Below are 26692 nucleotides of genomic sequence, written 5' to 3' on the forward strand. Positions count from 1 at the left end.
ATTAATTGCTTCATCTGCTGCTTCTGCACTGGCTGTAAATGAGCTAATTTCTCATCAATAATTTCCAGAATGGTTGAGTTTGGTAATCTGACAGAAACAATGTTGGGTTTAGAATAAGTTTCAGATAAAACATCCATTATGTTCCTAGTGAGATCAGACTCTTTATTATTGACCACAACATAGTAGCAGACTGTTTCTCATAATATGGTTTTATCATATTTATATGGCAAAGTTGAGTTGGCCTTCTACGATCTGGAGTTTTTATCATGTAATCCACATCATTAATTTTAGACACAATTTCATAAGGGCCATGAAATTTAGCTTGTAAAGGATTTGTTTGCACTGGGAAAAGAACTAGCACCTTATCCCCAGACTTAAATGTCCTCATCCTAGCTTCTTTATCATACCAGGTTTTCATTTTCTCCTGAGCCAATTTTAAATTTTTCCTGGCTAAGCTACAAGCTTTATGTAAAAAACCCTCCTGATGAAGGGTTTCAGCACGAAACGTCATCAATACCTCCCCCCATAGATGCTATCTGGCCTGCTGAGTTCTGCCAGCATTTTGTGTTTTTATTAAGCTTTATGTAATCTGTCTTTAAATTTTAAAACATAGTCCAGCAAATTAGTGTGTACCTCTTTAATCTTGGTTCTTTTAATACACATCTCTTTAATCTTGGTTCTTTTTAATACAAAGGTCCTCTAACTCTATGCCCAAATACAAGTTCAAATGGACTGAAACCTAAGGATTCCTGTACCAACTCCCTTACTGCAAATAGAAGTTTATGTCCTCGTCCCAATCATTTTCATTTTCCACACAATACATCCTAATCATAGTCTTGAGGGTAGAATGAAACCTCTCAAAGGCTCCTTGCGATTCTGGATGGTACGCAGACAAAGTGATTTGCTTAGCTCCCAATTTATAAACTATCTGTTGGAACAATCCAGACATAAAGTTATTGCCTTGATCAGATTGTATTTCCTTAGGCAACCCAAAATAAGTAAAGAATTTTATAAGAGCCTTTGTTACCATTTTAGTCGTTATATTCCTAAGTGGTACTGCCTCTGGATACCTAGACGCAGTGCACATGATGGTCAACAAGTATTGATGGCCAGTTTTTGTTTTTGGTAATTGTCCTACACAATCTATAATTATTTTGGAAAATGGTTCACTGAATGTGGGAATAGCTTCTAGTGAGGCCGCTGGAGTAACTAGAATTGTTTGCCCACAATTTGGCAAGTATGATACGTTCTGCAAAATGTCACCACATCTTTTCTCAAATCAGTCCAGTAAAAATGTTTAAGAATCTTGTCCACAGTTTTCCCCACCCCTTGATGTCCACCCAAGGGCACACTATGGGGTAAAGTTAAAATCTCATTTTGATAAACTTTAGGAACAACTATCTGATGTACAATATTCCATTCATCACTTGCAGGAATTGTAGGTGATCTCCACTTCCTCATCAACACTCCTTTCTCAAAATAATATCCTACTGGCACCTTATTAACTTCACTATCCAGAAGAGCTTGTTCTTTTAATTTGATAATCTCAGGATCTCTACTCTGCTCTGCTATCATATCCTTCCGAGACAGAGACAGGAGGGCACTCTACACTGGAAGAGGGAGAGTTTAAAAATGTCAGTAAGCACACCTGCCAGTTGTACTGCACACATCCTGAGTACTCACCCTGGGATGCCATCCAGTCCCATAGCCTTGTGACTGTCCACTTGTTGGAAACATCTGCGTACCTCAGCCTCAGAGATGAGCAGGTGCAGGTTGTAGCGGTGACTTTCCTCGGAGGCTCAGAGTTAACGACATCGAAGTGAGCGTAAAAACAATTGAGCTCATCTGGGAGAAAGGCCGCGATGTTGGCAGCACCACAACATTTGGCTTTGAAGTCTGTGATGGTATGCAGCCCTCGCCACAAGACACGTGTGCTATTCGTTGTGAATCTTAACCAAATCTTCTCCCTGTATTGTTGTTTCGCAGCCTCGATAACTTTGTGCAGATCACAGCTGCTTACTGTGTTAAAAAGATTAGAAGATTATGTGTACTGAGTATGGGAAGTATTGAGTACTGGAGTTGGGATGTTATGTTGAAGTTGTATGAGCCGTTGTTGAGGCCTCCACCACCGTTGCCGGCAGCCCATTCCACGCACTCACCACTCTCTGAGTAAAAAACTTACCCCTGACATCTCCTCTGTACCTACTCCCCAGCACCTTAAACCTGTGTCCTCTTGTGGCAATCATTTCAGCCCTGGGAAAAAGCCTCTGACTATCCACACAATCGATGCCTCTCATCATCTTATATACCTCTATCAGGTCACCTCTCATCCTCCGTCGCTCTGAGGAGAAAAGGCCAAGTTCACTCAACCTATTCTCATAGGGCGTGCTCCCCAATCCAGGCAACATCCTTGTAAATCTCCTCTGCACCCTTTCTATGGCTTCCACATCCTTCCTGTAGTGAGGCGACCAGAACTGAGCACAATAGTCCAAGTGGGGCCTGACCATGGTCCTATATAGCTGCAACATTACCTCTCGGCTCCTAAATTCAATTCCACGGTTGATGAAGGTCAATACACCATACACCTTCTTAACTACAGAGTCAACCTGCACAGCTGCTTTGAGCATCTTATGGACTCGAACCCCAATATCCCTCTGATCCTCCACACTGCCAAGAGTCTTACCATTAATACTATATCCTGCCATCATATTTGACCTACCAAAATGAACCACCTCACAGTTATCTGGGTTGAACTCCATCTGCCACTTCTCAGTCCAGTTTTGCATCATATCAATGTCTTGCTGTAACATCTGACAGCCCTCCGCACTATCCACAACACTCCCAACCTTTGTGTCATCAGCTAAATACTGACCCATCCCTCCACTTCCTCATCCAGGTCATTTATAAAAATCACAAAGAGTAAGGGTCCCAGAACAGATCCCTGAGGCACACCGCTGGTCACCGACCTCCATGCTAAATATGACCCGTCTACAACCACTCTTTGCCTTCTGTGGGCAAGCCAGTTCTGGATCCACAAAGCAATGTCCCCTTGGATCCCATGCCTCCTTACTTTCTCAATAAGCCTTGCATGGGGTACCTTATCAAATGCCTTGCTGAAATCCATGTACACTACATCTACTGCTCTTCCTTCATCAATGTGTTTAATCACATCCTAAAAAAATTCAATCAGGCTCGCAAGGCACGGCCTGCCCTTGACAATGCTATGCTGACTATTCCTAATCATATTGTACCTCTCCAAATGCAAGCCAGTACTGGGCATTGTTGCCATAAGAATAGGCATAATATTGTTCTATTCTGGATTAAGCTATTTTCCAAGCATTATTTTGCTGAGTGAAGGGATTTCTGGGCCAGTAATTTTAGCCAATGACTGTCAACAGAACTGGGAACTATAAGAGATCAACAGGTTTTAGGAAGTAGAGAAAGGGAGAAAAGAGAATTATCCTCATGAACCAACATGGAAAAGTTCACTCAACTTAATGCTGAACAGACTCCATAACGTATAGACTCACTTTCAAGGACTCAAGAACTCATGTTCTCAATATTATTCATTTACTTTTTATTATTTGTAAGATTTAGCCTTCATGCACATTAGATTTTTGTTAGTTGTTCTTTATTTATAGTTTATCATATGGTAGCTAAAGAAATTGTGGAGGCATTAGTAATGATCTTTCAGGAATCACTAGATTCTGGAATGGTTCCAGAGGACTGGGAAATTGCAAATGTCACTCCACTCTTTAAGAAGCAGAAGAAAGGAAATTATGCTCGGTTCAGTTAGCCTGACTTCAGTTGTTTGGAAAATGTTGGGGTCCAATATTAAGGATGAGGTTTTGGGATATTTGGAGGCACATGATAAAGTAGGACAAAGTCAGCATGGTTTCCTTCAGGAGTAATCTTGCCTGACAAATCTGTTGGAATTCTTTGAGGAAATAACAGGCAGAATAGAGAAAGGAGAGTCAGTGGATGTTGTGTACTTTGATTTTCAGAAGGCCTGTGACAAGTTGCTGCACACGAGGCCGTTAAACAAGTTAAGAGCCCACTGAATTACAGGGAAGATTCTCGCATGAATAGAAGATTGGCTAACAAGCAGGAGGCACAGAGTGGGATTAGAGAGGTTCCTTTCTGACTAGTGGTGTTCTGCACAGGTCGATATTGGGACCATTTCTTTTCACGTTATGTGTCAACAATTTGGATGGCAGAATAGATAGCTTTGTGGCCAAGTTTGCAGATGACATGAAGGCAGGTTGAAGGGCAGGTAGTATTGAGGAAGCAGGGAGTCTGCAGAAGGACTTAGATTGGCAGAATCAACAAAGAAGTGGCAGATGGAATATAGTGTAGGGAAGTGTACAGTCATCACTTTGGTAGAAGGAATAAAGGCTATTTTTTTAAAAATCAAAGGTGAAAAAGGACCTGGGAGTCATGCAGGATTTCATACAAGTTAATTTGCAGGTTGATTTGGTGGTAAGGGAGGCAATCACAAAGTTAGTGGTCATTTTGAGAGGACTACGATGTAAAAGCAAGAATGTACTGAGGCTTTTTAAGGCATCGGTCAGACTGCTCTTGAAGTAATGTGAGTAGTTTTGAGGCCCTTATCTAAGAAAAAAATATGCTGGCATTAGAGAGGAAGTTCTCGAGAATAAAAGCGATAAAATATGAGGAGTATTTGATGGCTTTGTTCCTGCACTCACTGGAACTTAGAAGAATTATTTTTCCAATAAGAATGATCTCACGAAAGCCGTCGAATATTGAAAGGCCCAGACTGAGTGGGTATGGAGAAAATGTTTCCCATATTGGGTGAGTCTAACACCAGAGTGCACAGGAACACATACCTGTAGATGTGATAAATAATTCAATCTGAATCTAAATCACTACATTTCTCTGAATTGCTTTGGAGCTGATTCCTCATCAGCTCATTTCTTCTGTCACTGGGACTATATCCAATAGAAAAGTCAAGGGATAGAAATTTGCCCAAAGGAGCTACATTTGATTGACCACTTTGAAATGGTTCCAACAAATTGACAGCAATACAGTTAGATATCAGGTACTTGTGAATTGTGTCAGCAACTCAACATGCCTGCTCTGGACCAGTACCTGAAACTAATTTCCTCTACAGGTATTTAATTATAAAGACAAGGGATTCTGCAGATGCTGGATCCAGAGCAGCACACACCAAATCTTGAGGAACTCAGCAGACCAGGCAGTATCTATGGAGAGGAATAAACAGGCAGTGTTTCAGGCCAAAACTCTTCATCAGGACTCAATGGGCAGGTTTAAAACCTATCAAAAATGCGATTCCAATATACCACAAAAGGACATTGTATGGAATATGTTTTGATTGTTTGAGCTCAGCTGGGAGGTGGACCACAGATAGTAATTGGAAATAGAAAAGACATGTCAAAGGGCAATGTTATGATAGTCATGGGAGATTTTAACTTGCAGGTCAATTGTGAAAATCAGGTTGGGACTGGATCTCAGCAGAGTGAGTTTGTTGAATGCCTCAGTAATGGCTTTTTAGAGCAGTTTGTCATTGACCCTACTAGAGGATCAGCTATACTACCTTAGGTGTTATGTAATAAACCAGGGGTGATTAGGGAGTTTAAGGTAAAAGAACCCTTAGGAACCTGTGATCACAATATGATTCAGTTCAACTTGAAATTTGAGAGGGAGAAAGTAAAGTCTAACACAGCAGTATTTCATTGGAGGAAAGGAAATTACAGTGGTATGAGAGAGGAGTTGGCCAAAGTAAACTGGAGGGAGCTGCTGGCAGGGATGTCAGCAGAGCAGCAAGAGCGTGCATCTCTGGGAAAAATGAGGAAGGTGAAGAACTGATGTATTCCAGAAATCAAGAAATACTCAAATGGCAAAATAATACAACCGTGGCTGACAAGGGAAGTTCAAGCTAATACAGAAACAAAAGAGAGAGCATAGAACAAATCAAAAATTAGTGGGAAGATAGAGGACAGGGAAGTTTTTGAAAACCTACTGAGGGTAACTAAAAGAATCATTAGAAGGGAAAAGATGAAATATGAAAGCAAGCTAGCAAATAACATCAAAGTGGATAGTAAAAGATTTTTCAAGTATGTTAAAAATAAAGGAGAAATGAGAGTGGATATAGGACTGCTAGAATATGAGGTAGGAGAAATAATATTAGGGACAAGGAGATGGCTGATGAGCTAAATGAGCATTTTGTATCAGTCTTCACTGTGGAAGACACTAGCAGTGTGCCAGATGTGAAGGATGAAAAGTGGGTGCAGTCACTGTTACAAGAGAGAAGGTGCTGAAAAGGCTGAAAGACCTAAAGGTACGTAAGTCACCTGGACCAGACGAACTGCATCCTAGAGTTCTGAAACAGGTAGTGGTAGAGATTGTAATGCCATCAGAAATGATCTTTCAAATATCATTGGACTCTGGCATGGTGCCAGAGGACTGGAAAATTGCAAATGTTACTCCATTCTTTAGAAAGGAGGAAGGCAACAGAAAGGAAATATAGACCAGTTAGCCTGACCTCAGCATCCATGTGGTTTCCAGGTCCTTTAAAAGAATGGAACTGCTGCCCCCGCCATGCATGTCGTAAGAGGTGACTAAGGAGGGCTGGGCATAGGATTAGCAGCCCTATCCTGTAAAATAATTATTGCTGCAGAAACATCAGCAGCATCAAAACCAAGCCAGCCAGTCTTGGGAGAGGCAGGGCCTCTTTTGGAGAGTCATGTGACATGGAGAAGTGAAAGCCAAAAGGAAGCTCCTTCACTAAAATACCTACTGTCAACCAAGAAGATCTCCAGAATTGGCGTCTGGAATGTGAGGACCATGTATGAATCTGGGAAAACCCTGCAATTTGCAAAAGAATTTCAGAACCATAAATTAGATATTTTGGGACTCTGTGAAACTAGATGGACAAACTTAGGGCAAGTACAACTCAATTCAGGGGAAACTATCATCTATTAGAACCATAGAACATTACAGCACAGAAACAGGCCTTTTGGCCCTTCTTGGCTGTGCCGAACAATCTCTCTGCCTAGTTCCACTGACCTGCACCTGGACCATATCCCTCCATACATCTCTCATCCATGTACCTGTCCAAGTTTCTCTTAAATGTTAAAAGTGAACCTCCATTTACCACTTCATCTGGCAGCTCATTCCACACTCCCATCACTCTCTGTGTGAAGAAGCCCCCCCCCCCTAATATTCCCTTTAAACTTTCCCCCCTCACTCTTAACCCATGTCCTCTGGGTTTTTTCTCCCCTAGCCTCAGTGGAAAAAGTCTGCTTGCATTCACTCTATCTATACCCATCATAATTTTATATACCTCTATCAAGTCTCCCCTCATTCTTCTACGGTCCAGGGAATAAAGTCCTAACCTATTCAACCTTTCTCTGTAACTCAAACTCAGTTTCTCAAGTCCCAGAAACATCCTTGTAGATCTTCTCTGCACTCTTTCAACCTTATTAATATCCTTCCTGTAATTTGGTGACCAAAACTGCACACAATACTCCAAATTCAGCCTCGCCAATGCCTTATACAACCTCACCATAACATTCCAACTCTTATACTCAATACTTTGATTTATAAAGGACAATGTCCAAAAGCTCTCTTTACTACGCTGTCTACCTGTGACACCACTTTTAGGGAATTTTGTATCTGTACTCCCAGATCCCTCTGTTCTGCTGCACTCCTCAGTGTCCTACCATTTACCTTGTATGTTCTACCTTGGTTTTTCCTTCCAAAGTGCAATACCTCACACTTGTCTGTATTAAACTCCATCTGCCATTTTTCAGCCCATTTCTCCAGCTGGTCCAGATCCCTCTGCAAGCTTTGAAAACCTTCCTCACTGCCCACTACACCTCCAAGGGCATTCAGGACACATGGAAGAGAATGAATTACACACTGAGGGAGCAGGATTAATGTTATCAAAACAAGCAAAGGAATCACTTTTGGCTTGGGAAATATCAGGATCCAGGATCATGTCTGCATCCTTCCACACCAGTAATAGCAGAATAAATCTGAACATTGTGTTAGCCTATGCCTCTACAAATGACAAGGACACCATTGTCAAGGAAGATTTCTACAAAAAACTGCAAATACTCTTGGAAAAGCTGAAAAGAAGAGACATCACCATCCTCATGGGAGATTTCAATGCTATAATTGGAAACAACAACACAGGATTTGAAGAAATAATGGGGCAGCATGGACTTGGAGGCAAAAATAAAAATAGAGAGCTATTTGTAAACTTTTGTGCATTCAACAAAATGGTAATTGGTGGCAGCATATTCCCTCACAAACGGATTAACAAGACAACATGGATTTCACCAGATCATCGAACTGAAGACCAGATTGACCGGAAGTGTCAGTACGAAGTGCAGAAGATCCATGCATGTCAGAGTCCTTAGAGGTGCAGACCTGGCATCAGATCATCATCTTGTTATTGGTGAGCTTCCGCTCAAACTTGAAAGGAATTATGCTGCAACAAGCAAAACGAAAAGCCTTGCAACATGATTTCTGAAGGACCAGGGGAAAAGACAATGATTCAACTTAGTATTGCAGAACAGATTTCAAGCCTTGGAGAATTTAAATGAAGAATCAAGTGTGGACGGGATCTGGGAACAAGCCAAAGATATCTTTGAAGAAGTGAAGAAGTTCTAGGTAAGAAAGACTGCCAACACAAACCATGGATTTCTGCTGAAACACTCAGAAAAATAGAACTAAGAAAAGTAAAAAAGGATGCACTTATCAAAAGCAAAACAGCATCAAAGACTGTTACACAGATAAACTACACAGAAGCAAATAAGGAAGTGAAAGCAAGCATCAGAATGGACAAAGGAAACTATATTGAAGACCTAGCAAAAGAAGCAGAACAGGAAGCATCAAAAGGGAACATGAAAGGACTGTTTGACACAACCAAGAAACTCTCTGGCAAAGTTCAACCCGTGGAAAGACCAATTAGGATAAAGAAGGACAAGTTCTGACAGGAGTTGAGGACCAGACCCAAAGATGGGCTAAACACTTTGAACAGCTTCTAAACATACCATCACCACCAGAACCACCTGTCATCCCACAAGCAGAGAACGACCTAGCGATAGACTGTGGCACTCCTACCGAAGAGGGATCAAAATGGCAATCAAGCTCCTAAAGGATGGTAAAGCTGCAGGACCTGATGGTATACCTCCAGAGGCACTCAAGAGCAGTATAGACATATCTATTGAAATTATGCACAATATCATAAAAAAGGCCCGGGAAGCAGAAGAAGTACCCAAGAAATGGAGAACAGGACATCTGGTTAAAATCCAGAAGAAAGGAGATTGTAAGGAATGCAAAAACTACAGAGGGATAATGTTGCTTTCAGTGCCAGGGAAAGTTCTGAGTAGAATCATTTTAGAGAGATTGAAAAATGCAGTGGATAAGAAGCCTAGAGATGAACAAGCAGGATTTTGACAAAACAGGTCTTGCACTGATCAGACTGCAACTCTTATTGAACAGTCATTGGAATGGAACACATCATTGTACATTAATTTTGTGAATTATGAAAAAGCATTTGACAGCCTGGACAGAAAGACATTGTGGAAACTAATGAGGCACTTTGGGATTCCAGAGAAGTTATCTAACTTGGTAAAGAAGATCTATGAAGATATGGATTGCAGAGTGATCCATGTAGGTCAGTTGTGAACACCGGGTTACGACAGGGATGCTTACTGTCCCCTTTTCTCGTCCTGCTAGTGGTGGACTGGATTACAGACAGACAGACATACTTTATTGATCCCAAGGGAAATTGGGTTTCGTTACAGTTGCACCAACCAAGAACAGAGTAGAAGAAAACAACAGATGGCAAAAAGAATGGAATACAATGGACGTTGTTCAGACAGCTGGATGATCTTGATCTTGCTGATAGTTTGTCACTACTGTCACACAGCCATGCTCAGATGCAAGAGGAAACACATCTTCTAGACTCCACATCACACAAAATAGGGCTACACACCCATGTAGGGAAAACAAAATTACTAAAAGTAAATGCAGTTACCATGAGAAATGCTGCTCCAGAAGAAGTTCAGCCGTCTGTCTATCGGAAGCATCGTCAACAAGAAAGGAGGTGCTGATGAGGATGTAAAGACCAGGATACAAAAAGCCAGAGGAGCCTTTATAATACTACGTCCAGTTTGGACCAAAATGAGAATCTTTAAATGAAATGCCAAATCTGTCCTCCTATATGGCTCTAAAACTTGGAGACTGACATCAGAAGTAATCAGAAAAACCCAGACCTTCATCAACAAATGCCTACGTCAGATATTGGGGCTAACATGGTTGGAAAAGCATTTAATTGGAGAAAGGGAAATTATGAGGCTGTCAGGCAGGAAATTGGAGGCTTAAATTGGAAACAGATATTCTCAGGGAAAAGTACAGAAGAAATGTGGCAAATATTCAGGGGGTATTTGTATAGAGTTCTGTATAGGTAGGTTCCAATGAGACAGGAAGTTATGGTAGGGTACAGGAACCATGGTGTACAAAGGCTGTAATAAATCTAGTCAAGAAGAAAAGAAAAGCTTACAAAAGGTTCAGAGAGCTAGGTAATGTTAGAGATCTAGAAGATTATAAAGCTACTAGGAAGGAGCTTAAGAAGGAAATTAGAAGACCCAGAAGGGGCTATGAGAAGGCCTTGACGGGCAAATCCCATGGCTTTCCAGAGGTATCTGAAGAGCAAGAGGAGAAGAAGTGAAAGAATAGGACCTATCAAGTATGACAGTGGGAAAGTGTGTATAGAACCGGAGGAAATAGCAGAGGTACTTAATGAATACTTTACTTCAGTATTCACTATGGAAAAGGATCTTAGTGATTGTAGTAATGACTTGCAGCAGACTGAAAAGCTTGAGCATGTAGATATTAAGAAAGAGGATGTGCTGGAGCTTCTGGAAAGCATCAAGTTAGGTAAATCACTGGAACCAGACAACAAGTACCCCAGGCCACTGTGGGAGGCGAGGAAGGAGATTGCTGAGCCTCTGGTGATGATCTTTGCATCATCAATGGGGATGGGAGAGGTTCCGGAGGATTGGAGGGTTGTGGATGTTGTTCCTTTATTCATGAAAGGGAGTAGAGATAGCCCAGGAAATTATAGACCAGTGAGTTTTACCTCAGTGGTTTGTAAGCTGATGGAAAAGATTTTGAGAGGCAGGATTTATGTACAATTGGAGAGGTATAATATGATTAGGAATAGTCAGCATGGCTTTGTCAACGGTAGGTCGTGCCTTACGAACCTGATTGAATTTTTTGAGGATGTGACAAACACATTGATGAAGGAAGAGTAGTAGATGTAGTGTATATGGATTTCAGCAAGGCATTTGATAATGTACCCCATGCAAGGCTTATTGAGAAAGTAAGACAAATAAATTGGATGCTAGATTTAAGGACTGGACAGCTAAAGGAATAACAGTTCTTTGCAACATAATGAAAGAAGGAACACTGTTCAGTTTTGAAATGCTTAAAGAGAAACACTTTTTAGAAAAACAAGATTTTTATCGGTATTTACAGATCCGACAATATGTTAATAAGGTGCTTAAAAATGTAACCAAGGGAAGTACATGTTTGATAGAGCTCTTTAGAAAAGCATGTAATTCAGATAATGGTAGTAGAATCATTTCAAGTGTGTATAAGGGGTTGTCAAATCTTAAAACACATTCGACTTCATACGTTAAAACAAAATGGGAGAAGGAAGGAGGGATAATTATATCTGAGGAAGAATGGACAACAATATGGAGGTATCAATGGAAGTGTACCAGTTCACAGAAATGGAGGGAGTTTGGATGGAAAAACTTTTTAAGATATTTTATTACACCCTCTCAGAAATCCCATTATGATAGTAACCTCCCTGTTTGCTGGAGAAATTGTGGAAATCAAAATGCAAATCAATATCATATCTTTTGGGACTGCCCTGTTATTAAAAACTATCAGGGGGGGGATACACAATGCCCTACAAGACATCTTTAAATATGAAATACCCTTACAGAATAAGACCATATATTTTGGATATATACCTCAAGAATGGTTGAAAAGACATAAATATTTAATGAATATACTGCTGGTGGCTGGTAAAAAGACTCTTACTAGGAAATGGTTATCACAGGAGAGCCCAACTTTAAATAAATGGATGGAAATTACAATGGACATTTACAAAATGGAGAAGATAACAGCATCTGTTAATCATAAGCTGGAATAATTTGATTCATATTGGGAAAAATAGTTTAACTACAGGCCTCATAGGCCTGATTTTATTCTCACAAATCAATGAATCTGTTGTAAAAAAAAGATCACTCCCTACTTGTACGTAGTTCTTTCCTTTTGCTTGTTTTTTCTTTCCACTCTTTTCTATAAGTGTATACTTCAGATAAATCCTTTGTGGAGATTTGTGATATATATTATTATATGATATATATGTACAATGTCTGAAATACATCTTTTGGAAATGTTTGTTTGATGATGAACTTCAATAAAAATAAATTACAAAAAAAAAGAGAAAGTAAGGAGGCATGGGATCCAAGGGGACATTGCTTTGTGGATCCAGAACTGGCTTGCCCACAGAAGGCAAAGAGTGGTTGTAGACGGATCATATTCTGCATGGAGGTCGGTCACCAGTGGGGCGCCTCAGTGATCTGTTCTGGGACCCTTACTCTTAGTGATTTTAATAAATAACCTGGATGAGGAAGTGGAGGAAAGGTTCATAAGTTTGCTGATGACACAAAGGTTGGAGTTGTTGTGGATAGTGTGGAGGGCTGTCAGAGGTTACAGTGGGACATTGATAGGATGTAAAACTGGGCTGATAAGTGGCAGATGGAGTTCAACCCAGCTAAGTGTGAAGTGGTTCATTTTGGTAGGTCAAATATGATGGCAGCATATAGTATTAATGGTAAGACTCTTGGCAGTGTGGAGGATCAGAGGGATCTTGGGGCCCGAGTCCATAGGACGCTCAAAGCTGCTGAGCATGTTGACTCTGTGGTTAGGAAGGCGTACGGTGCATTGGCCTTAATCAATCATGAAATTGAATTTAGGAGCCAAGAAGTGATGTTGCAGCTATATAGGACCTTGGTCAGACCTCACTTGGAGTACTGTGCTCAGTTCTGTTGGCCTCACTACAGGGAGGACGTGTAAACTAAAGAAAGGGTGCAGAGGAGATTTACAAGGATGTTGTCTGAATTGAGGAGCATGCCTTATGAGAATAGGTTGAGTGAACTCAGCCTTTTCTCCTTGAAGCGAAGGAAGATGAGAGGTGACCTGATAGAGGTGCATAAGATGATGAGAGACATTGATCATGTGGATAGTCAGAGGCTTTTTCCCAGGGCTGAAATGGTTGCCACAAGTGGACACAGGTTTAAGGTGCTGGGAAATAGGTACAGAGGAGATGTCAGGGGTAAGTTTTCTACTCAGAGAGTGGTGAGTGCGTGGAATGGGCTGCCGGCAATGGTGGTGGAGGCAGATACGATAGGGTCTTTTAAGAGATTTTTAGATAGGTACATGGAGCTTAGTAAAATAGAGGGCTATAGTTAAGCCTAGTAATTTCTAAGATAGAGACATTTTAAGCACAACTTTGTGGGCTGAAGGGCCTGTATTTTGCTGTAGGTTTTCTAAATTTCTATGTTTCTATGAGTATGTGCACAATACAGAATTATGGCAAAGGACTAACCAGACACCAATTGAGGCAGAGATCGAGAGAAGGAAGTGGTGCTGGATAGGACAAATGTTGAGGAAGCCCCCAAACAGTGTCACCAGGCAAGGTCTCACATGGAATCCCTAGGGCAAACAAAATCAAGGTAGGCCCAAGTCCACAGGGAAGTGTTCAGCGATGCCAGGAGAGTGGGAACGACATGGTCACAGCTGGAGAGACATGCACAAGACAGGCTGATCTGGAAAGATGTTGTTGATGGCCTATGCTCACTTGTGAGGTGGAAGGCAGAAGAAGAGCCTGACCTCAGTGGTCGGGAAGATGTTGGAGTCAATTGTTAAGGATGAGGTGATGGAGTACTTGGTGACACAAGACAAGATAGTACAAAGTCAGCATGGCTTCCCTAAGGGAAAATCCTGCCTGACGAACCTGTTGGAATTCTTTGAGGAGATTACAAGTAGGATAGATAAAGGAGATGCAGCGGATGTTGTATATTTGGACTTTCAGAAAGCCTCTGATGCATGAGGCTGCTTACCAAGCAAAGAGCCCATGGTATACAGAAAAGTTACTAACATTGGCTGATTGGTAGGAGGCAGTGACTGGGAATAAAAGGATCCGTTTCTGGTTGGCTGCCAGTGATGAGTGATGTTACATAGGGATCAGTGTTGGGACCGCTTCTTTTTAGGCTTTATATAAATAATTTAGATGATGGAATAGATGGCTTTGTTGCCAAGTTTTCAGATGATATGAAGATTGGTAGAAGGGCAGGTAGTGTTGAGGAAACAGGTAGACTGCAGAAGGACTTAGATTAGGAGAATGGGCAAGAAATTGGCAAATAAAGTACAATGTTGGAAAATGCATTGTCATGCACTTTATAGTAGAAATAAATGTACAGACTATTTTCTAAGCGGGGAGAAAGTCCAAATATCTGAGATGCAAAGGGACTTATGAGTTCTTTTGCAGAACACCCTAAAGGTTAATGCAGGTTGAGTCAGTGGGGAGGAAGGCAAATGCAGTGTTAGCATTCACTTCAAAAGGTCTAGAATACAAGAGCAGGGACGTGATGTTGAGGCTTTATAAGGCACTGGTGAGGCCTCACCTTGAGTATTGTGAACAGTTTTGGGCCCCTCATCTTAGAAAAGATGTGCTGGCATTGGAGAGGGTTCAGAGGAGGTTCACAAGGATGATTCCAGGAATGAAAGGGTTATCATACAAGAAGCGTTGGATGGCTGTTGGTCTGTACTCTCTGGAATTTAGAAGAATGAGGGAGCATCTCATTGAAACCTTTCAAATGTTGAAAAGCCTAGACAGAGTAGATGTGGAATTGTTGGAGAGTCAAAGCAAGAGGGTACAGCTTCAGGATAGAAGGATGTCCATTTAAAGCAGAGATGCAGAGCAATTTCTTTAGCCAGTGGGTGGTGAATTTGTGGCATCTGTGGAGGCCAGGTCATTGGGTGTATTTAAGGCAGAGCTTGACTGGTTCTTGATTGGATGCGGCATCAAAAGGTTTTGGGAAGGAGGCCGGGGGGACAAACAGTGATCAGCCATGATTGAATGGTGGAGCAGACTGGATGGGCCAAATGGCCTCATTCTGCTCCTCTGTCTAATAGTCTATGGTCTAATAGCACCACATACAGTTACATACTGCACAGCACGTATGGTGACACACAGTACATACAGTCACACAGTACGAACAGTGACACACAGTACATACAGTCACACAGTACATACAGTCACACAGTACAAACAGTGACACACAGTACATACAGTCACACAGTACATACAGTGGCACACTGCACAGCACGTATGGTGACACACAGTACATACAGTCACACAGTACGAACAGTGACACACAGTACATACAGTCACACAGTACATACAGTCACACAGTACAAACAGTGACACACAGTACATACAGTCACACAGTACATACAGTGGCACACTGCACAGCACGTATGGTGACACACAGTACATACAGTCACACAGTACGAACAGTGACACACAGTACATACAGTCACACAGTACATACAGTCACACAGTACATACAGTCACACAGCACATACAGTCACACAGCACGAACAGTGACACACAGCACATACAGTCACATAGTACATACAGTCACACAGCACATACAGTCACACAGTACAAACAGTGACACACAGTACATACAGTCACACAGTACATACAGTGACACAGCACATACAGTCACACAGTACACACAGTGACACACAGTACATACAGTGACACAGCACATACAGTCACACAGTACACACAGTGACACACAGTACATACAGTGACACAGCACATACAGTCACACAGTACATACAGTCACACAGTACATACAGTGGCACACTGCACAGCACGTACGGTGACACACAGTACATACAGTCACACAGTACAAACAGTGACACACAGCACATACAGTCACACAGTACATACAGTCACACAGTACATACAGTGACACACAGTACATACAGTCACACAGTACATACAGTCACACAGTACAAACAGTGACACACAGCACATACAGTCACACAGCACATACAGTCACACAGTACAAACAGTGACACACAGTACATACAGTCACACAGTACATACAGTGATACACAGCACAGTACATACAGTGACACACTGTACAGCACATATGGTGACACACAGTACATACAGTCACACACAGTACATACAGTCGCACACAGTATATACAGTCACACACAGCACAGTACATACAGTCACAGAGTACATACAGTGAGACACAGCACAGTACATACAGTTACACACAGCACAGTACATACAGAGACACACAGCACAGTACATACAGTCAAACACAGTGTGACCATATGTGCTGTGTGTCACTGTATGTACTGTGCTGTGTGTGACTGTATGTACTGTGTGTGTGTGTCACTGGATGTACTGTGATGTATGTGACTGTATTTACTGTGCTGTGTGTCACTGTATGTACTGTGATGAGTGGCACTGTATGTACTGTGCTGTGTGTGACTGTATGTATTGTGCTGTGTGTCACTGTATGTACTGTGCTGTGTGTCACTGTATGTACTGTGTGTGACTGTATGGACTGTGTGTCACTGTATGCACTGTACTGTGTGTGACTGTGTGTACTGTGCTGTGTGTAACTCTATGTGCTGTGTGTGACCATATCTACTCTACTGTGTGTCACTGTATGTACTGTGTGTGACTGTATGTACTGTGCTGTGCATCACTGTATGTACTGTGTGTGACTGTATGTGCTGTGTGTCACTGTATGTACTGTGCTCTGTGTGACTGTATGTACTGTGTGTGACTGCAAGTGCTGTGTGTGACTGTATGTACTGTGCTGTGCATCACTGTATGTACTCTGTGACTGTATTTACTGTGCTGTGCATTACTGTATGTACTGTGCTGTGTGCGACTGTATGTATTGTGTTGTGTGTGACTGTATTTACTGTGCTGTGTGTCACTGTATGTACTCTACTGTGTGTGACTGTATGTACTGTGCTGTGTGTGACTGTATGTACTATGATGTGTGTGACTGTATGTACTGTGCTGTGTCTCACTGTATGTAATCTGTGACTGTATTTAATGTGCTGCGTGTCACTGTAGATACTGTGCTGTGTGTGACTGTATGTATTGTGTTGTGTGTGACTGTATTTACTGTGCTGTGTGTCACTGTATGTACTCTACTGTGTGTGACTGTATATACTGTGATGTGTGTGACTGTATGTACTGTGCTGTGTGTCACTGTATGTACTCTACTGTGTGTGACTGTATGTACTGTGATGTGTGTCACTGTATTTACTGTGCTGTGTGTCACTGTATGTACTCTACTGTGTGTGACTGTATGTACTGTGCTGTGTGTTACTGTATGTACTGTGATGTGTGTGACTGTATTTACTGTGCTGTGTGTCACTGTATGTACTCTGTGACTATATTTACTGTGCTGTGTGTCACTGTATGTACTGTGTGTGACCGTATGTGCTGTGTGTCGCTCTATGTACTGTACTGTGTGTCACTGTATGTATTGTGCTGTGTGTCACTGTATTTACTGTGCTGTGTCTCACTGTATGTACTGTGCTGTGTGTGACTGTATGTGCTGTGTGTGACTGTATGTACTGTGCTGTGTGTGACTGTATGTATTGTGTTGTGTGTGACTGTATGTACTGTGCTGTGTGTCACCGTATGTACTGTGCTGTGTGTAACTTTATGTGTTGTGTGTGACAGTATGTACTGTGATGTGTGGCACTGTATGTACTGTACTGTGTGTGACTGTATGTACTGTGTTTCACTGTAGGTACTGTACTGTGTGTGACTGTATGTACTACTGTGTGTCACTGTATGTACTGTGTGTGACTGTATGGACTGTGTGTCACTGTAGGTACTGTGTGTGAATATACATGCTGTGTGTCACTGTATGCACTGTACTGTGTGTGACTGTATGTGCTGTGTGTGATCGTATCTACTCTACTGTGTGTCACTGTATGTACTGTGCTGTGCATCACTGTATCTACTGTGTGTGATTGTATGTGCTGTGTGTCACTGTATGTACTGTGCTCTGTGTGACTGTATGTACTGTGTGTGACTGCAAGTGCTGTGTGTGACTGTATGTACTGTGCTGTGTGTGACTGTATGTATTGTGTTGTGTGTGACTGTATGTACTGTGCTGTGTGTGACAGTATGTACTGTGATGTGTGGCACTGTATGTACTGTGTGTGACTGTATGTGTTGTGTGTCACTGTATGTACTTTGCTGTGTGTGACTGTATGTACTGTGTTTCACTGTAGGTACTGTGTGTGACTGTATGGACTGTGTGTCACTGTATGCACTGTACTGTGTGTGACTGTGTGTACTGTGCTGTGTGTGACTGTATGTGCTGTGTGTGACCGTATCTACTCTACTGTGTGTCACTGTATGTACTGTGCTGTGCATCACTGTATCTACTGTGTGTGACTGTATGTGCTGTGTGTCACTGTATGTACTGTGCTCTGTGTGACTGTATGTACTGTGTGTGACTGCAAGTGCTGTGTGTGACTGTATGTACTGTGCTGCGTGTGACTGTATGTGCTGTGTGTGACCATATCTACTCTACTGTGTGTCACTGTATGTACTGTGTGTGACTGTATGTGCTGTGTGTCACTGTATGTACTGTGCTCTGTGTGACTGTATGTACTGTGTGTGACTGCAAGTGCTGTGTGTGACTGTATGTATTGTGCTCTGTGTCTCTGTATGTACTGTGCTGTGTGGGGCTGTTCATACTGTGTGTCACTGAATGTTATGTGTGTGACTGTATGTACTGTGCTGTGCGTCACTGTATGTACTGTGTGTGACTGCATGTGCTGTGTGTGACTGTATGTACTGTGCTGTGTGTCACTGCATGTACTGTGCTGTGTGTGGCTGTTTCTACTGTGTGTCACTGTATGTGAATGTATGTGCTGTGTGTCACTGTAGGTACTGTGTATGACTGTATGTATGTGTGTGACTGTGTTTGCTGTGCTGTCTGTGTCTGTATGTACTGTGCTGTGTGTGACTATATGTACCATGTGGGACTGTATGTACTCTACTGTGTGTCACTGTATGTACTGTGCTGTGTGTGACTGTATGCACAGTGCTGAGTGTGTATGTATGTACTGTATGTGACTGTATGTACTGTGTGTCACTGTATGTACTGTGCTGTGTGTGACTGTATGTACTGTGATGTGTGTTACTGTATGTACTGTGTGTGACTGTATGTGCTGTTTGTCACTGTTTGTACTGTACTGTGTGTCACTGTATGTACTGTGCTGTGTGTCACTGCATGTACTGTGCTGTGTGTGGCTGTTTCTACTGTGTGTCACTGTATGTGAATGTATGTGCTGTGTGTCACTGTAGGTACTGTGTATGACTGTATGTATGTGTGTGACTGTGTTTGCTGTGCTGTCTGTGTCTGTATGTACTGTGCGGTGTGTCACTGTATGCACAGTGCTGAGCGTGTATGTATGTACTGTATGTGACTGTATGTACTGTGTGTCACTGTATGTACTGTGCTGTGTGTGACTGTATGTACTGTGATGTGTGTTACTGTATGTACTGTGTGTGACTGTATGTGCTGTTTGTCACTGTTTGTACTGTACTGTGTGTCACTGTATGTACTGTGCTGTGTGTCACTGCATGTACTGTACTGTGTGTGACTGTATGTGCTGTGTGTGACTGTATGTACTGTACTGTGTGTCACTGTATGTACCGTACTGTGTGTGACTGTATGCAGAGTGCTGTGTGTGTATGTATGTACTGTGTGTCACTGTATATACTGTGCTGCGTGTGACTGTATGTACTGTACTGTGTGTGACTGTATGCACTGTGCTGTGTGCCACTGTATGTACTGTGCTGTGTGTGACTGTATGTACTGTGTGTCACTGTATGTACTGTATTGTGTGTGACTGTATGTACTGTCAAAAGAATATCTGTCTTTTCTCACAATGTTATCTGAGACTGATTTTTACCGAAAGGGTCAGCCAATCTTTGAGTTGTCCAAAGTTGTTTGAAGAGATGCATGATAAAGCAAATTCATTAAAACTTCACAGGTGACAGTTAAATTTTTGAATAGTGAGTGAAGTTGTTTGAAATGGCACCTGTCCAAGCCCACTGTGTTTGTTCCTGCTCCTCAGGCAGTGGTTCCCAACCTTTTTTATGCCATGATCCAATATTATAAAGCAAGGGGTCCAGAGTCTCCATGTTGGGAACCTCTGTCCTACAGCATTTATAAGAAGCGGTGAAATAAATCACTATTGTTTAAGAAATTGTGACTAGCAAAGTTTAAGAATGAATTAGATGTTCTCAGCCACTGTCTAATAAAAATAACTCACATGTTACTGATAATGGAATGTCAGCTTGCAACACTGTGTGTCAGACAGAGTGGTCAGCAGCACTGGGGCTCCACAGGGGACTGTCCTGTCTTCCTTTCTCTTCACCATCTACACCTCGGACTTCAACTACAACACAGAGTCTTGCCATCTTCAGAAGTTTTCTGATGACTCTGCCATAGCTGGATGCATCAGCAAGGGAGATGAGGCTGAGGACAGGGCTACGGTGGGAAACTTTGTCACATGGTGTGAGCAGAATCATCTGCAGCTTAATGTGAAAAAGACTAAGGAGCTGGTGGTGGACCTGAGGAGGGCTAAGGCACCGGTGACCCCTGTTTCCATCCAAGGGGTCAGTGTGGACATGGTGGAGGATTACAAATACCTGGGGATACGAATTGACAATAAACTGGACTGGTCAAAGATCACTGAGGCTGTCTACAAGAAGGGTCAGAGCCGTCTCTATTTCCTGAGGAGACTGAGGTCCTTTAACATCTGCCGGACGATGCTGAGGATGTTCTACGAGTTTGTGGTGGCCAGTGCTATCATGTTTGCTGTTGTGTGCTGGGGCAGCAGGCTGAGGGTAGCAGACACCAACAGAATCAACAAACTCATTCGTAAGGCCAGTGATGTTGTGGGGGTGGAACTGGACTCTCTGACGGTGGTGTCTGAAAAGAGGATGCTGTCCAAGTTGCATGCCATCTTGGACAATGTCTCCCATCCACTCCATAATGTACTGGTTAGGCACAGGAGCACATTCAGCCAGAGACTCATTCCACCGAGATGTAACACTGAGCGACACAGGAAGTCATTCCTGCCTGTGCCCATCAAACTTTACAACTCCTCCCTTGGAGTGTCAGACACCCTGAGCCAATAGGCTGATCCTGGACTTATTTCCACTTGGAATAATTTACTTATAATTATTTATGGTTTTATATTGCTATATTTCTACACTATTCTTGGTTGGTGCGGCTGCAATGAAACCCAATTTCCCTCGGGATCAATACAGTACGTCTGTCTGTCTGTCTGTTATTGGGCTTCTCAGGTACATTGCTGTCATCAGGTGACATTGCAGATACATTACTGACACAGAGTGTAATATGCAGGGTTTCACCCACAAAGTACTCCAATTACTACCTTGAGTACAAATCCTTAAAATGTACTTGGTATTGGTTTATTATTGTCATGCTGCAGCGCAAGTAATAGTGAGGGCTCGTGATTAGTGAACGGGATGTGGATTGTGCTAATGTGGTAACAGGGAACTGCAGACAAAGCCCAGAAGTAGAGACATGGAATGCAGCAGTTAAAATGCCCACGTTTCAGGAACTTCATTAATTATGTTGTAGCATGCACTCATTGTTGTAATAGATTTACTATTTTCTATTGCAAGAATTGGATTTACTATTTTCTACAACTGTTAGACCTATGGATAATAATTTTATCCTGTAACTGGGATCTAGTCTGTTACTTAATTAAGTCTTCTTGGAGCAACCATCCTGTTATCAAAATGTAGTTTTACTAGCAATCTTATTAACTGAGAATGCAAAAGCTATAACAAATTCATGCTCAGGTAGATCAGTGTTGACTAGTCTCCTATATTTTTTTAAATAAATCACCCATTATTTTAAACACCAACTCCGTGTGGTCTTTCAGTTTGCTTCAAAGGTCACAGTGAAAAGCTTGCTTGGCATGCTGTTCATACCGATCAAATCACAACACAGTGCTTTGAAGAAGAGCAAGGTGAAACAATGACAATGCAGAATAAAGTGTAAATGCTGTTGAAAAAGTGCAGTGCAGGTAAATGATAAACTGCAAAATTATAACTAGGTGAATTGGGAGGCTAAGAGGCCTTATCACATAAGAGATCTATTCAAAAGTCTGACCACAGTACAATAGAAGCTGTCTATGAGCATGATGGTGTGGGCTTTCAGAGTTTGTATCTTCTGCCTGATGGGAGAGGGGAGTAGAGAGAATGTCTGGGTTGGCTGGGCTCTCTGATTATTCTGGCTGGTTTAATGAGGCAGTTGGAAGTATAGACAGAGTCCATAGCGGGGAGGTTAGTTCCCATGATGAGCTGAGCTTGTCCACAACTCTCTACAGTTTCTTGTGGTAATATGCACAGCAGTTGTCATACAAAACCTGATGCATCCAGGAAGAGTTTTTTCTATGGTACACCAACAAAGATCAGTAAGGATCAATCGGGAACATGCCAAATTTCTTTAGCATCCTGAGGAAGTAGAGGTATTGATGAGGTTTCATAACCATAATATCAATGTGGCTGGACCAGGATAAGCTGTTGATGATGTTCATATCTAGGAACATGAAGTTGTCAAACCTCTCAAACTTGGCACCGTTGCTGTAGACACAGACATGTGCACGATCCCCCCGTTCTAAAATTTATGACTAACTCTTGTTGACAATGAGGAAAAGGTTGTTATCATGACACCAGGTCACTACTCTCTCTATCACCGTCCTGTACTCCGATTCATCAATATTTGAGATACAGCCAACTACAGTGATGTCTGCAAACTCGTAGATGGTGCTTGAGCAGAAATTGGCCACGCAAGTCATGAGTGTACAGGGAGTAGAGTTGAGGCTGAGAATACAGCCTTGTGGAACACCGGTGCTGAGAATAATCATAATGGAGGTGATGCTGCCTTACTGACTGAAGTTTATCGGTAGGAAAGTCAAGGAGACAAGATATGGGTGCCACTAGATATTAACGTTAATCCTATATCCAAGGTCAACTGAGTGGCTGCAGCTTCATTTGAAATTTCCATTCGGCCAATGATAAATATGCTTAGTAGAGACCTGAATCTGTACCACAGTTGAAGTGTTCTGTTACATCAGATGGTCATCAGTCCAATCCCTGATCCTTAAAGGGATTCCACAATTAGTGGTCTACATTGGGACTGGAATCTTAAACTTTAAGAAGAGAGAGAAAAAAGTGGATTCTGCCCAATACATCACGGGGACATCACTACCCACCATTGAGGTGTTGCCTCAAAAAAGCAGCATCTATCAACAAAGACACCTCCTCCCTCATGATCTGAGCCATGCCACACTTCTGCAGCTACCATTAGGTAAGAGGTGGACAGCCTGCAGTCCCACAGCACCAGGGTGAAGTACAAACACTTCCCTTCAACCATCTCGCTACTCTGTTCAACACCAATCACTACAGTATGGCAACACTATTGACCATTCTGCAGCAACTGCATTTTTGTTGTTTTTTGTTCTAATTGTGTTTTTATTCTCGTAAAACTCACATATAATTCAGGTCTAATTTATACTTCACTTATATTATTCTTCTGAACAGTTCATCGTGGCCTGGTGAGGAAACAGCAATGCCCAGGAATGGAAAAGCCTACAAAAAGTGCTGGATACATAGAACATAGAAAACCTACAGCACAATACAGGCCCTTCGGCCCACAAAGCTGTGCCCAACATGTCCTTACCTTTGAACTACTTAGGTTTACCCATAGCCCTCTATTTTTCTATGCTCCATGTACCTATCCAGGAGCCTCTTAAAAAACCCTATCATTGCTGCCTCCACCACAGTCACCAGCAGCCCATTCCACGTGCTCACCACTCTCTGCGTAAAAACCTACCTCTGAAATCTGCTCTGTCCCATTCAGTCCATCACAGGAAAAGTACTCCATTGAACAATCTACAAACAGTTTGTACGAGGAGCGCTGCCACAAGAAAGCAACATCTATTATCAAGGACCCCACCATCCAGACCATGCTCTCTTCTCACACCTGCCATTAGGAAAGGTGTACAGGAGCTTTAAGTCCCACACCACCACATTCAGGACAGTTATTACACTATCAGACTCGAACTAGCACAGATACATTCACTCATCTGCACTCTGAACGCATGTTCTCAGCATTATTTATTTAATATTGTTATTATTCATTTCTTTTTGTATTTGCACAGATTGTCTTCTTTTGCACATTGGTTAGTTGTTTTAGTATGTGGTTTTGCACTGATTCGATTGTATTTCTTTCTTCTACTATGAATTCCTGCAAGAAAATGAATCTCAGAGTAGTGTATGGTGACATGCATAGATAATAAATTTACTTTGAATTTGTATCTCTAATGATATGCGTGTGTGATGCTACTGGAAGCGTGTTTTTCATTGTACCTGTGCATACATGTACTTGTGCCGATGACAATTGATTTCCCCTGTTAATTAGTAATTGATTGAAAGTGTAGATTGTATAAAGAGAATGGATCATACCTTAGTGCTCAGTACCAAAAGAAGGGAAAGTGAATCAGCTAACTAAAATTTGAAACAAAGAGCACGTTGTCCACCCTGAAGTACATGCTTAGCTTATGGGGGATTAGGTGTCTAACCCTGACAGTAATTTCTCCAAAAAATAGAAGATAAAAGCAAAAGGTGGAAGAAAAAATTAAAATTCCAACGAAAAGGCAGAAACAATTGAAATCAAGTTTCTTTCAGTCTCTCAATAATTGCCCAATTGGCAATGTAATTGCTTTATTACATTGCCAGATAGATGTAACTCTCTAACAGCTGTGTGGGGTTTTCACTGAATGCAGTATCACATTACCATAGCTATCCTGTTGTAGAATGAAAATTCGATGTCTGACTGTAAAAGAAGATCAAATTTTGAATTATTCACCGGAAACTTTCAAATACCATTTGACATATTTTCTTTCAATCACCGTAAAATTATAAACACAAAGTACACTGCAGATGCTGTGGTCAAAGCAAACAAGCTGGAGGAACTCCAGCTGGTCGGGCAGCATCCGTTGAAATGAATAGTCAACGTTTCGGGCCGAGACACTTCGTCAGAACTGAAGAAGGAAGGGGCAGGGGCCCTATAAAGAATGTGGGGGTAGGGTGAAAAACCAATCAGAGGAAAGATCAAAGGGTGGGGGAGGGGAAGCAGGGAGGGAATAGGCTGGAGAGGTGAAGAAGGAATCTAAGGGGAAAGCACTATGGGTAGAAGAAGGCAGAATCATGAGAGAGGTGATAGGCAGCTGGAAGAGGAGGCCATGAGAGAGGTGATAGATTGCCACACACTTCAACTCTGCTTCACATTCCCATTCGGATATGTCCATACATGGCCTCCTCTACTGCCATGATGAGGCCAAACTCAGGTTGGAGGAGCAACACCTCATATACTGTCTGGGTAGTCTCCAGCCCCTTGGTATGAACATTGAATTTTCCAACTTCCGGTAATTCCCTCCCTCTCCCTTCCCCCATCCCACCTTCACTCTGCCTCCTCTTCCAGCTGCCTATCACCTCTCTCTTGGTTCTGCCTTCTTCTACTACCCATAGTGCTTTCCCTTTACATTCCTTCTTCACCTCTCCTGTCTATCCCCTCCCTGCTTCCCCTCCCCCACCCCTTTATCTTTCCTCTGATTGGTTTTTCACCTGTACCTTCCCCCTCCCCCACCTTCTTTATAGGGCCCCTGCCCCCTCCCTCTTCAGTCCTGATGAAGGGTCTCGGCCTGAAACGTTGACTGCTCGTTTCAATGGATGCTGCCCGACCTGCTGAGTTCCTCCAGCGTGTTGTGCGTGTTGCTGTAAAATGATGTCCCCTGTTATTAGCCATTTCCACCCTGGGAGAAGGTCTCTGGTCACCCACACAATCTAAGCCTCTTGTCATCTTTTACACCTCTATCAAGCTGCCTCTCATTCTGCTCTGATGCTCTGGATCCGCTGAGAATTGTGGGCATATTAGGAAGGCAGTAGAGTGTGGGCTGCCTCCAGCACATGCTTATGTTATGTTGGTTGTCAACACAGACAGCACATCTCACTTTCCATGTACGTGTGATAAATTAAAGGAATTTGCACCTGAATCTGAATTTGCCAGGGGGAAGGTCTTTTGTACAATGAAGGACACCGGGATGCCACTACAAGAAGATATAGAGGTGGCTACAGACATCCTCTGCAACGGAGAATCCTGAAATGCCGAAGCTGATTAAATGAAACTAGATTTCGTGTCAGAGTGATCTGCACATCATTATCTACATCTGCAGACTGCATCTCCTCATTGAAAATCTAAGTTGCATGGGGTGTTTGAGTATCTCAGAAACCACCGATCTACTAGGATTTCCATGCACAACAGTCTCTTGAGTTTATGAGAATGGTTTGAAAAACAAAAAAAAATCCAGTGAGAGGCAATTTTGTGGGCAAGAACATTTTGTTAATGAGAGAGATCAGAGGAGAATAGCCAGG

The 26692-nt window shown here is 42.2% G+C and overlaps 1 pseudogene; it reads left to right on the top strand.

The window, feature by feature from the left end:
- The window catches only part of LOC140724552 (uncharacterized), a 78762-nt pseudogene extending 52341 nt beyond the window's left edge, over nucleotides 1-26421 (top strand).
- Nucleotides 26422-26692: the final 271 nt, after the last annotated feature.

Source organism: Hemitrygon akajei, chromosome 1 (genome assembly GCF_048418815.1).
Source record: "Hemitrygon akajei chromosome 1, sHemAka1.3, whole genome shotgun sequence".
Taxonomy (NCBI): domain Eukaryota; kingdom Metazoa; phylum Chordata; class Chondrichthyes; order Myliobatiformes; family Dasyatidae; genus Hemitrygon; species Hemitrygon akajei.